The 11927-nt window shown below is 33.9% G+C and overlaps 1 long non-coding RNA gene across 1 annotated transcript in view; it reads right to left on the bottom strand.

Annotated features, from left to right (window-relative positions):
- Positions 1-3740: 3740 nt before the first annotated feature.
- LOC147823514 (uncharacterized) overlaps positions 3741-11927 on the bottom strand; it is a 10182-nt gene continuing 1995 nt past the window's right edge. Inside the window, exon 3 of the long non-coding RNA XR_015443745.1 lies at positions 3741-3798. This is a non-coding gene — a long non-coding RNA (uncharacterized LOC147823514). The remainder of the gene's footprint in view (positions 3799-11927) is intronic.

The following is an 11927-nucleotide window of genomic DNA, read 5'->3' as shown; positions in this document are numbered from 1 at the left end:
ACCTTATAACCATAAATTTGAAACTAAGTTTAGAGAACAATGATAGTACAGAAAATTTCTTTACCAGAACTAATAGATATTCCTGGGCAATTTCTTCCATATTTTTGCACAGCGTTTGCTGTTCATAAATAATGTCAAAAGTGGGCCTTCGGTCCTTTAGTAAGGTGGTCATTTAATGTAAGTAAATCCACATTAAATATTGAAGATCAGAAAAAAGCAGCCTCTTCAAAGAGGTCACATTTAAGCGAAGAAAAAAAAAACAACAATGTGGGGGGAGGAGGGCCAGGTTGGTGCTGGATGGCACAGGGTTGATGGCTCATAGAGAGCATATACGTGTTTTTTAAAGATGTTTTATTGCTTACAAAAGGAAGTAGTCTTGAGAGACTGGCTACGTAAACTGGCTCTAGCCAGCTGCGGCTGTCGGACTGGGAAGGATCCTGTTCAATTAGTCCTGTAAAATGAAATACTGCGTAGAGGAAATAAACACGATGTGAGCTAAGATTCATGCTTTCAAATATACGCAAGGTTTGAATTTTTAATTAGGGCTGCTAATTACAGTCATCAGAAAGCAGAACAGAATAGATTTTACCTTACATTTAGCAGACAAGCCTTCAACCCCAGTGTATTTTTCAATTTCATTAATATTTTATGAAAATGGCCCTTGCAGCTTCAGCCTATTCCAGTCTCCCACAAAACTGCCCCACATTATGGATGCCAATGCCTTTAAGCCATGTACATTAGTGTGATGACAAAATGCAAAGCGGAGTCTTGTCAACCATTGCATCAATTGATTCTATTAGATAGTGTAAAAACAGTTGGGTGTGAGTTATAATCTCCCTGACACTAATGATGAAGCAAGACACTGGCTGAGAACAGCCATCAGCTATATGCCAGAAATTAATGGTTCTAATATTTTTGAACAAATTAACCTTAATGAACTGGTCTTGCAAATACCGTATTATCTACAGATAAGTCAGTTAGTAGGACAACACTGTTACACATAAATGTGATAAACATAAATATGGGAATTAAATAAACACAAAATCTATGTGTAGGTGTTTTTTATATTTACACATCTCCAGTGCCTTTTGGACCTAACATAAATTTAGCTATACCTAGTCACTTCTCCAACTATGATGTAACTGATAGTGATTTAATATTTGATAAAATTATTGGTAATATACTAGAACCATAAGTAAAACATTCTCCCCAAATGAGGACAGTAACTGAATGCTAAAAATAAAATTATATATATTTAATAGTTGAAGGATTTTCGTAAAAGTAAAGTGAATCTTTTTCTGTGATTGTGGAATCTCTTTCAAACTGGATTATCTATTTTGTTTTCTGAGTAGTTTCCATAAAATAAGTCATGCCTACAGTATTCCTTGAAATGAAGCATAAATTTACCCTCTATAAATATGTTGGGAAACTGCACATCGATGGGGTAACTTTGAAAAGTAAAATAAAGTTATAGTAATTTTGTTGATAGTTGCTGCAAAATGCTGCAAATGGTATATAATTTGTTTTACTAATTCTTGTCATCTCTATAGTTCTTAGTGTGCCAAAGTTAACTGTAATAAATTTGAAAGATAACTCAGTGAAATTTGCCACTTAAAACCCCCTAAAATGAACTTACTTGCAGCTCAATGAAATTTTAATTGGCATTTTACCAGTAGTTTTGCTCAGGTCATTTCTTGTGTTTTTCCTCCACACAATGAGGAAACACACACCTGAGTTTTCTTGTTTCCTCCCAAATACTGCAATTGTGTAACCACATTTTTCATGACAAAAACCTCTCCACTTTTGTTGTTGTTATTGTTGTTGTTGTTGTTGTTGTTGTTGTTTAGTCCCCACCCAAATCTGTGGTCCCAAACCCTGGAAATCCATTCACAAATATTGCCCAAAACCCAAATGGCTAATTTAAAGAAGAGAAAACAACAGTAGGGCACTTGCCAAGAACAGTTTGTTGACTTAACTTTGACTTGCTTTCCTGGGAAGGAAGAAAACAGAATTTTCAATGTGAACTGTCAGCCCTCGTTATGACAGAAGCTCACTAGTGAGGGATCCACAGCCTCCTTCCATTGGCAGAGAAAAGCAAAGAAACCTTCCAAACAGAATTCTTTCAAGCTTTCTCTACAACTCCACTTAAATAATTTACTTTTTATTTTTTTCTCAGACTATTCTTTTTAAAGTTGGTTGACATGTGCCTTGACAAGCACGCTTTACTGCACAAGATGACTCGTGTATTTGGAAAGGGAAAAAACATCACAAAATTCTTCCAGCCCTCAGAATAAGAGAACTACCATACTATATTTACTTGGAGAACTACCGTTAACCTGTACTCTGTCTCAGCCAAGGAGACTAAATATAAATTAATATAAGCAAAATAGCTGCTTCTACGAGAAAGGTTGTTCACAAGTTTAAAAACCATTCCAGTGGATGTGTGTCTAATTTGGAAAATTCAAACTGGCCATAGAGCTGTTCGATTAAGGCAGAAATACTATAAATCTGTACATTAGAATATAGTACATGCAGTTATTTAATCCGAGAAAACTTAATTCTAAAATTCATCCTTTTAAAGTTCTGATGGTGACTGGGGAATGTTGTAGATGAGTAAAATGATGTGGAAATAATGATTTAAGTGTAGCTACTGATTTCCTAGAGCTTTGGCTTCACTCTTCAATATTTATGATGATGCTCAGTGACTAAAACAGAAGATGGAAAAACAACAGGGCTATTTGGGTCATTCATATACATTTAGGTTATAAATGGAATGACTGACCTATGCTTTCTACCCATATTCAAAAGATTATTCCCTACTTATCCTAGTGTGAAAGGATTAAAATCAACTTCATTACAAAGAAGAACAATTTATGAATTGATTAAAATAATATTGTGTTTTCTGAATCATAATAAAACATTCTTCCAATAAACAATTAGTTCTTGCCCTCTAGACCTATAATGATTTTATATAATGCCTCTTAAAATGGCCCATCCATTTCTACCTGTTATTCAATTTTGTATTATAGAGAAAATATTTTATACAATGACATGCTACTTAATATGTCTTTAATTTTCTCCTTCATCCTTTATAAATATTGTCAGTTGTTCCTAGGTGGAAAAATACCTGATACAGAGGATGTTATTTGGCTACAGGTGTGTGACATCAACCACTTCTCTCTACAAGGTCTTCACTATCAGATGGGAACATAGTACTTTATTATTAGACTTTAATTTACATCCAGATTAAAGCAACAAGTTGCACAGTTGTCTACAATTAATTGCTCTAAAATGAACTTCTAACTTGTAATGAAAAATGTATCTATTTTGAGATTATACTAAATAATGAACTTAGGTAACCTCAAATTTTCCCTAATGAACTATAAAGCATTGCATATTTATAACAACAGATTTTTAAGTTTGCTGTCAATGAATGTTTTGGAATGTAGGAGCAAATAATTACTGGACAATTTCTGATTGGGTGATAATACAAATAAAAGATATTTTGAAATTCAGATGATTCAGAATTTGACATATGCTGGCACCCAGCATTCCATGTGCCCAACAATATACATTTCAAAAAAATTAAAACTTTGGTGGTTTATAATCTCCACCCATGCAATAAATTCAAAGTGATAATTTCATATGCACTTTGATATTCCTTCATTCTCTCATTCATTTACTCATTTTAACTTCTATTCCAATAGCATGTATGAACTGGTTATTTATAGCCATCTTACCCTACAGCCATGTGTATCTTGAGCAGCTGAACTGTGACCAGTCTTGAATGGAGATATGCTATAATTGAAAAATGAACACCAAAATTTCCATTAATGAAAAATTTAAAAATTATATGTTGAAATGATAATTTTGGATTTATTTTGTTGAATAAAATGTTGTTAAAATTAATTGTACCAAGTTCCTCTTTATATGTGACTACTACAAAATATAAATTACATATGTGACTCATATTCTTTTCTATTGGACCATACTAAACTTCAGCATAATAAACACCATGATATGCTCTGGGGATTCAAAGATGAAAATGGCAGTGTTCTACATTCAAGGAGCTCACTTTAGTGGTGAGATAAAAGGTCTGAGGTAAAAATTCCAACAATATTATTTTCCAGTGGCTTGACATCCAAAGTTAAATATCTTTTTTTATTGCTGTTTCTATTGATTCAGAATTTGCAATATGTAAAAGCCATTGAACACTTGAACTGTTCTACAAAGTCTCTGTTATTCTCAGATTACTTAGCACTAGGTAAGTCAAGTTAGCTTGGTGTGTTAAACTTTTACTTAGGGAGGAGCCTCAGTCACATTTAGGAGAGGCTGAGCCTGCTGCCAAACTTCGAGAATGGGTAAGGAAAGCTGGTTTCCTGTCATTCAACACCTGGCTTTGCTTAGGATATACTCGGTTGTGAGAACAAGGGCTTTTCCCTTTCAAAGTTATGCCTTTGACCTTATTAGCACTATATACCTACCACTATTGATCTGACTCAAATTGCAAGAATTAAACTGTGCCATGTTTGGAAAAGACACATCAGAGGAAAAGCTCTTGCTCCATGAGAGCTCCATGTATCTCAATCATATTCTATCATGGCCTTACCGAACCGCAGCAATTATTTTCCACAATGATGAATAGTGGTTTAGCTTACTAACAGCTTTATTTCTGTCATGGCCAGATGTTTTCCTTCTTCCTACAGCAAAATATTCCAACTATTACAAGCAAATTTTTTCTTCTTGCACATCTTCCTCAGGATAGTTTTATTGCAATCAATTAATTCATGCTTGTACATGTATGAAACTTAATTTCAAAGAGGGGTAAAAGGAATTTTTGACATCCTAACAATGGCATTTTCCTTATGACAGTTCAAAAATATTTGGCCTGTGGGAAAAAGGAGGAGTTAGTGATTTTCCAGTCATTAAGTCAAATGCAGCCTTGTTAGGATGGACAAATCCATTTGCTCAGTGTTTTACCCTCTGGTCTAGGCTCTCCTGCTTACCATCTCGTTGGATAATGGTAGAGATTGACTGACAAGTGTGACAAAGGCCACAGGGCCATCTCTGTGATGAGAACGGATGACTCTGTAAATACGGTTTTTCACCTTCCATGGGGTTAGACACCTCATGGTTGATTGAAGCACCTCAGATTTGCTTCTATTCTTATATATGGCCCCCTGCACAACTGATTCACATCCCCTAAACGTAAGATTACTGACTGCAAAAACTTTTATTATTCAAATAGTCAACTAAAATATTTATTTTCTATAAACACTGGATTAAAAACACTAATATTATATTGCAAAAAAATGTATACTTGAGTCAATTTTCTCATGTTCCTGAAGTATAACCATCTTAATATGCTTTGTTTTTCACAAATATACCAATTAAGACTGATTGTTATAATTTTAAAAGAAGAAAACAATATTAAGTCCACAATTAACTTTTTTCTTTTAGCTCCTGCAATAATATACTATTTACTCTGGATCATTTTTTAGTGAATTCAATCTCTTTGAAGGAATTTTATCACACTGGATGATATGATGGTATTCCATTGCTAGGGATGATTTTTTAAATCAAAATGTCTCCATGTTAATTATATAAAATTTAAAATATTGTATCTTCATTGTATTGTTACTTTATAGTAAAGAATGATCAAGACATCTACCTTACAGATAAAGCACAGTACTAACTTGAAGCGTTAGTTAAAGCATGCAAAAGCCCTTTCAAGTAGCTGTTACATTTCAGTGGGAAAAAATTTCTTAGGAAGACTATCACCTACAAATCCTACAGTTGACTTCAAATCAAAGTCAATTTCTGCTTGAAGATAATTTTGGTCAAATTGTAAAGGAAAAAATAAAACTTTTACATATATGTATCAAAATAAATGGGTTGCATGAAAGCCACATTTGATGATATCTTGGGCATGGTTTACCATTTTAGTAAACCTATATTTGTATAAGAGCACCTTAGCCATTTGAACAATTAGTAAAATATGAAGAGAGTAAAGTTAGGTTGAAAATCACCATGTAAAACACCATATTATTTAGGTGGATAACAGAAGCAAAATTTGAATAAATTATAACTATATTAAAACTTAATTAGAAAATAATTTAAATAGTTAATTACCTGAATTCACAAGCATTTAATATTGTTGTCACTGGGTGCATTAAGGATGAATCACTAATATTTTCTGTTAATACATGGTTAATTAATGATTAAACAGTGTTTCACTGTTCACTCATTAATGATTTATTATAGTTACTTAAACAGTTTCTCAGATCTGAGTACCTTAAATACACATCTTAAGATTACTTTCCAAGTTAACCTTCTTTCCACTGCATTGGTTAGAGCATTTTGCATTGTATTACTCTGATCTTTTAAGTATGAATATCAAATATCTTGATTACCTGGTCAGTACGAGTTAATCCATTCACTTGTATGAATTTTTCTTGAATTGAATATGAGAGCATGCATAAATCATTTTATTCATGTTGGTTCAACTCTGCTTTCCTCCTCATGAATAGGAGTCCCTAAAGTATGTGTGGAGAAGGGACTATGGAACATTGAACCAATCAACCGACCTAGTGACCCATCTTTTTTAGATTCCTCTTTCCTCTTCTCTTTTCCCCCCACTCCCCACCCCCCACTCCGTCTTCTCCCAGGGATAGAATCCAGCCAGGGCCTTGTACCTACTAAGTAAGAACTCTACCACATACCTGTACCCATAACCCATGACTATTTTAAACTCCTCTTCCTATTCTGGCACATAACCTGTCCTCAGGTGGATTCTAATTCTGCCTGAGACTAACATACTCTGTAGGTTTGTTTAGCTGTGAGACCTTTTCTCTTGGTGGCCAGTTATGGAACTGCAGAATTCTTTTCTTGGTCACTTGGCCTGAGACCCAGGTAGAGCTAACCTGTGTATTTGCAGGTTTTCTGGTGGTGAGAGGGATCTTGGGCCCTTCATTATAGATCCAGTTCATTTGGAGATGGTCCATGTCATGAGATGTATCAGTGAGGGAGCTCATACTTGCTGGGAACTGATTCTTTATCACAAATGTGCTTGTCATTGCTTCTGGATTTGCTTCGTGTCCCCTAGAACGCAATTATATCTTCTGATATGTGTCTGACAACCAGACTGAGGTGTTTTTCTCCCATTTTGGGAAACTGCATGGAAATAGCTTCTGGGGTGTGACATTGCAAACTTCATGCTTGTCTTTATGTATCTATTTGTCCCTATCAGGGGAGTCTGTGGCTGCTAGGAGACTGTGTCTAGTTGGTATAGAAATGACAGTAATGCTCTGAATATGACTTTTCTTTTTGAAAAAAAATGACAGGCATGTGATGCAGGTGAACCTGCTAAAATTAACTCTCTTTTCTCCTCCACATTTTTTCTTAAATAGAGCTTAACAATATAGACTGTCAGAAGAAACATTTTTGCCTTAGGTAGGGAAAGACAGAGAAATCTAAGTCTTGCCATCATAAGCTTAGATGTAGAGATAGGTCTTTTCAGATGTTGCCTGTGTTCCTGCTCTATGAACAATTTTGCAATTATTTGCTAATATAAAATTCTAACTTAGTGTAAATTCAAAAAAGTCAAATTTAATTGTAGAAGCCAGTATCTTATGGAATTGTTCTGTCCTCCATGGAAATAAAAGTGATAGAGATAGAATTGAAGATGGTCCAGAAGAGGAGAGGAAAATCACGTTAAATCTACTAATTAGTGCTGTATATTAATCTCAATCACAATTTAAAAAGCTAATCCCAGTTATATATCTGAATCAAAGGTATTAATCTTGGAATTGTAAAATGATGAAATGTAGATTTAATATATTTATTAATAGAAATTATATAATTAGCAATAAGACAAAAACAGTGTTTTTAGAATTGGTTAGGAAAAAGCCATATTATTTTTCAAATTGGAATGAAGATTTCAAAATCATTTTGATATTATCCATTGTCAGTGAAGTTTAGCCAGAGGTAACATTTTAAAAATTTATTTGTATTGTGTTAACTATCAACCTCCTATGGGGCAGAAATTGAAATATTTGGAAACTTGATGAAATACACTGAGAGTAGAAAGAAGAATCTAAAAGAAGACAACAGATATTTCAATGTTGTATAAATTTTATATATGCTTAAAGGAATCTATGATACTTTTGGAAAGTCAATTTAGAAATCTTGTGGTTACATCAGTGGATGTTTCCATTTTCTATCCACTACTTTAGTTGTAAAATCAGTTCTCATTCATTTACTTATTTATCATTCACTGATATTTGTTGGGTATCTGCTATGTGACTGGCATTGGACTGAGCAAGAACAAAACAATCAATTTGGAAATAGAACAGCCTTATGAGTACTCGATAATAAATGTCATATCCTGGCTAACGATGATATGGCTCAGTAACAATAAATCAGTAAGTAAATAAAGAAATCAGTTTTGTTGCAAAATTTCAGCAGCCATATCTCTCTTTATGGTTTTGCTTTTGTTATAGCAATGATCTACAATGAATCTGGTAAGAATTACTTTAGATATTGGTGGGCTCTGCATCCGAAGCAACTTTTTGTACCTTCCACTATCTTGGAGATAGTCAAGGATAAATTCTCCTACAATAAGTTCAAGGAGATGAAGTTCTACATGGTTTAAGAACAAAAATGAACTAGTGTTCAGCAGGGGGTGGGGTGGGATGGGTGCAAATCTCTGTTAGAAACAAATTCTGTCTCTGTTTTCAAATATTCAATGCATTTTCATGTTGCTGCTTATAGGAACACTATATGCTCTGTGTGAGGGTAATTTTCTTTGGGAAGAAACAAAAGCATGACTATCATTGAGGTTAAGTCATGACCAAGTGACCAGTATGATAAAAAAGAAAGGAATGAAACAATATGTTGCTTAGGTCCCTTGTTGCCTTCCGTCTGGGTATATTTGGGTCACATTCTGCTTTCAAAATTAAACAGTACATGTGAATGCAGGTGTTTTAGCAACCTACAATTGATCCAAATGGATGGGTTTAAAGGACCCATATGGATAGGTTTTAAGTAACATTAAGTCACTATATGTGAAGCTTTGAGTGTATATAGTATTTTTCAAGAAAACTCCATAGGTTTTGTTATGTTTTGAAAGGCTCTAACTTCCCCAAATCAAGAATAATTAACAAATAATTTCAAAGGTAAAACAGTTTTGTGTATGTGTGTGTGTGTGTGTGTGTGTGTGTGTGTGTGTGTGTCTTAATTCTGGAATTTCAAGGTTTTTATACTACATTGTTTCCTTCAAGACAAGAATCTGAAGAACTGAGCTAAAATTTACTGCTGTTATCTGATGAAGCTACAGACAATAGAAAACTGATTTTACTTTGCATCACACATGTTCATTTCTACATTCTGCTCTGGCCCTTGGCTGGCAGCCATGGCCAGAAATTTCCTATTTGACTTCCTATTGATGTAAAAGAAGAGAAATTTTAAAAATTAGCACACTGATAGGTTCTATAGCCTTAAATAATTTCTTTGATTTTATGCATGCATTTGTTACAGACCTTTGTATGATGCCCTAAATCAGACCAGTTGAAGCTGGGGAGAAAAATTGACTATGAAAGAGCTTCCCTCTTGAAGCTAGAAGAAAATAACTTAGGTATTTCTACATCTCTCAATTATGGATAACTGGAGTTTGTTCTCCTATTAAGATATTTTAGTAACCTTATACTTTCTACTTGAAAACTTTGCACAATAATACATTATTCTATCCCAAAAGCACCATATGTCACCTTCCACCTTCCTAAGAAAGATAGCAAGTGTCTGAAAATGGCAGGCTCTCAATAGTTAAAACTTGAAGGTAATAGTCCTTGTCATGTCTAAATGCATTTTAAGAAAAAAAAGTTTTTATGAATAAAAGATGTGGAAAAGTCAGTCATGCAGAGATACCATTTTAAGCATATTATTATGATGATAAATGAAAAATTTCCCATAAGGGAAAGACATTTTGATTTTATTTTGTAAGAAAACTTACACGCAAATTGATAGGCTCAATCAGCTTAAAATTATATAAATAAAACAGAAATAACAAGAGACACGCCCCTTCCCCAATCAGTAAAGTCTTTTTCGGACTAGACATGTTGGAATATATTCATTTTGGCATGGGGCTTTGACAGGTTGGTTATATATAATTGTTCTATAAGAAAGGAAAAGTATATGTATTCCAATCTAAATTATGTCCCTAGATAACATGATGGAGACAGAATTTATCATATCCATCCATGAAATTTCCATTTAAGATGGTATATATAGGCAAAAAGCTCAAATTACTTGTAGGTACAATATTTTATCATGAGAAGTCCAGATGAAATCTTTTATGGATTCCCAAATGGCATGGCTCACTGTGTTAGACTGCTAGGTCCAAATGGTAGATCCTTTTTGAGGTTTTAGTTTAGAGTAAAACAGATTTATTAATAATCAATGTGCTCATATGACCAAGAAATGTTATCAGCTCATCCAAGATGGAAAACAACAGCAAATTTAAGCCAAGAATCATTTTATTTTTGTCCTCCTTAGTATATGCATTGGGAAAGAACCCCATTGGTCCTTTTTTAAGCTAGTCATGTCTAATGCAGGAAGACAGGAATAAGCAGAGTAGAAAGCACCTGTCAGCTCTATTTCCCATTCTCCTTGATTAGCATGAAACATTAATAGGGCTTTCAGAAATTCTGGCCTGAAATGGGATTTGCCTGAGAACGTGTCTGTCTTTACTGCACAAAAGCCACTGTCATTAAAAAAGGGCAGATAAGTAAAGAAGACGCTTGAAATTTATACCTTTTTTCATACAATGACAAATTATTTTAATAATGGGAATCACACACATGGCCATTTGTATAATGTTTCCCATAAAATTCTCCCCATTAAATTTGCTCCTTTACTTGACTCATCTCTTTTTTTTAAAGAATGACACTCACAAAATGATACATCATGCTTTCCTATAAAGAATTGAAAATGAACATACAGTAATGGGTTAACATACATTTTAATAAAATTTTCATTGTTGTGCATTTTGCCTTTCGATACTGAAAACCAGGGATATTCCAGTGACCTCAGGCAATGCCTAAGGATAAAACAAATCATATGGAGGTGAACTATTTTCACCTATTTATTTTTCTACAGAAAAAAATATGTATAAGTACCAAAACAATGTGAATCCCTCCAAAAATTATACCAGGTTTTAATACCCTTTGCCACATTCATATGTAACTGTATTTTTAAGAAAAGTAAAACCAAAGGATGTTTTTGAGATTGCTGGCATTTTTAAGGGGTTTTACAAGGCTAATTTTCATTGAAGGTGAGTGTTAGATTGATTTTGGTTCTCCATACTGACAACAAAAATCAAAATATAATGGGGTTCAAGTAATAAGGATACAGCTTTCCCTGTCCCTTAAAAAACCCTACCAGATTTACAATTTGATGTTAAGTTTTCAGATCTAGAAACTTTTCATTTGAGTTGAGTGCTTGTTGTATGATGTAGTCAGTTAGTTTACAAAGAAATATGCATGCTATTAAACCTGTCCTTACAGACGGTGTGTCAGCTGGCACACTTGGTATCATTGTGTATGATTTCCTAAGAGGGAAAACACAGCAGAGAATTGCCCCAGGTAAAACAAGGTGTCTACCAGAATTTTATTAAAAAGCAACACTTTGTGGAAAATCATGCCATTTGTCCCACTTTCACCTCTTGGCTGTCATGGGGCAGCCCAAATGAAATTCGAGCAAATTAAATGTATATCCAATTTCTTTTGGTGATTTTATGAGCATAGAACACTGACAGCATTTTTAGGTGGGTTCAGTAAGTACTTGTGATAAGGAAGTTGAAAGAACAGATTTCTTGCATGTTTAGTTAAGAAAAACTATTGTGTAAGATACTGTCCCATTAAGGATTTTTT

The sequence above is a fragment of the Heterocephalus glaber genome, unplaced genomic scaffold (genome assembly GCF_053883595.1).
Source record: "Heterocephalus glaber isolate CG9 unplaced genomic scaffold, H.glaber_assembly_v1.0 deba00001577, whole genome shotgun sequence".
Lineage (NCBI taxonomy): Eukaryota > Metazoa > Chordata > Mammalia > Rodentia > Bathyergidae > Heterocephalus > Heterocephalus glaber.
Note: the sequence above shows the minus strand (reverse complement) of the source record. Positions and strands in the feature narration are given on the sequence as shown.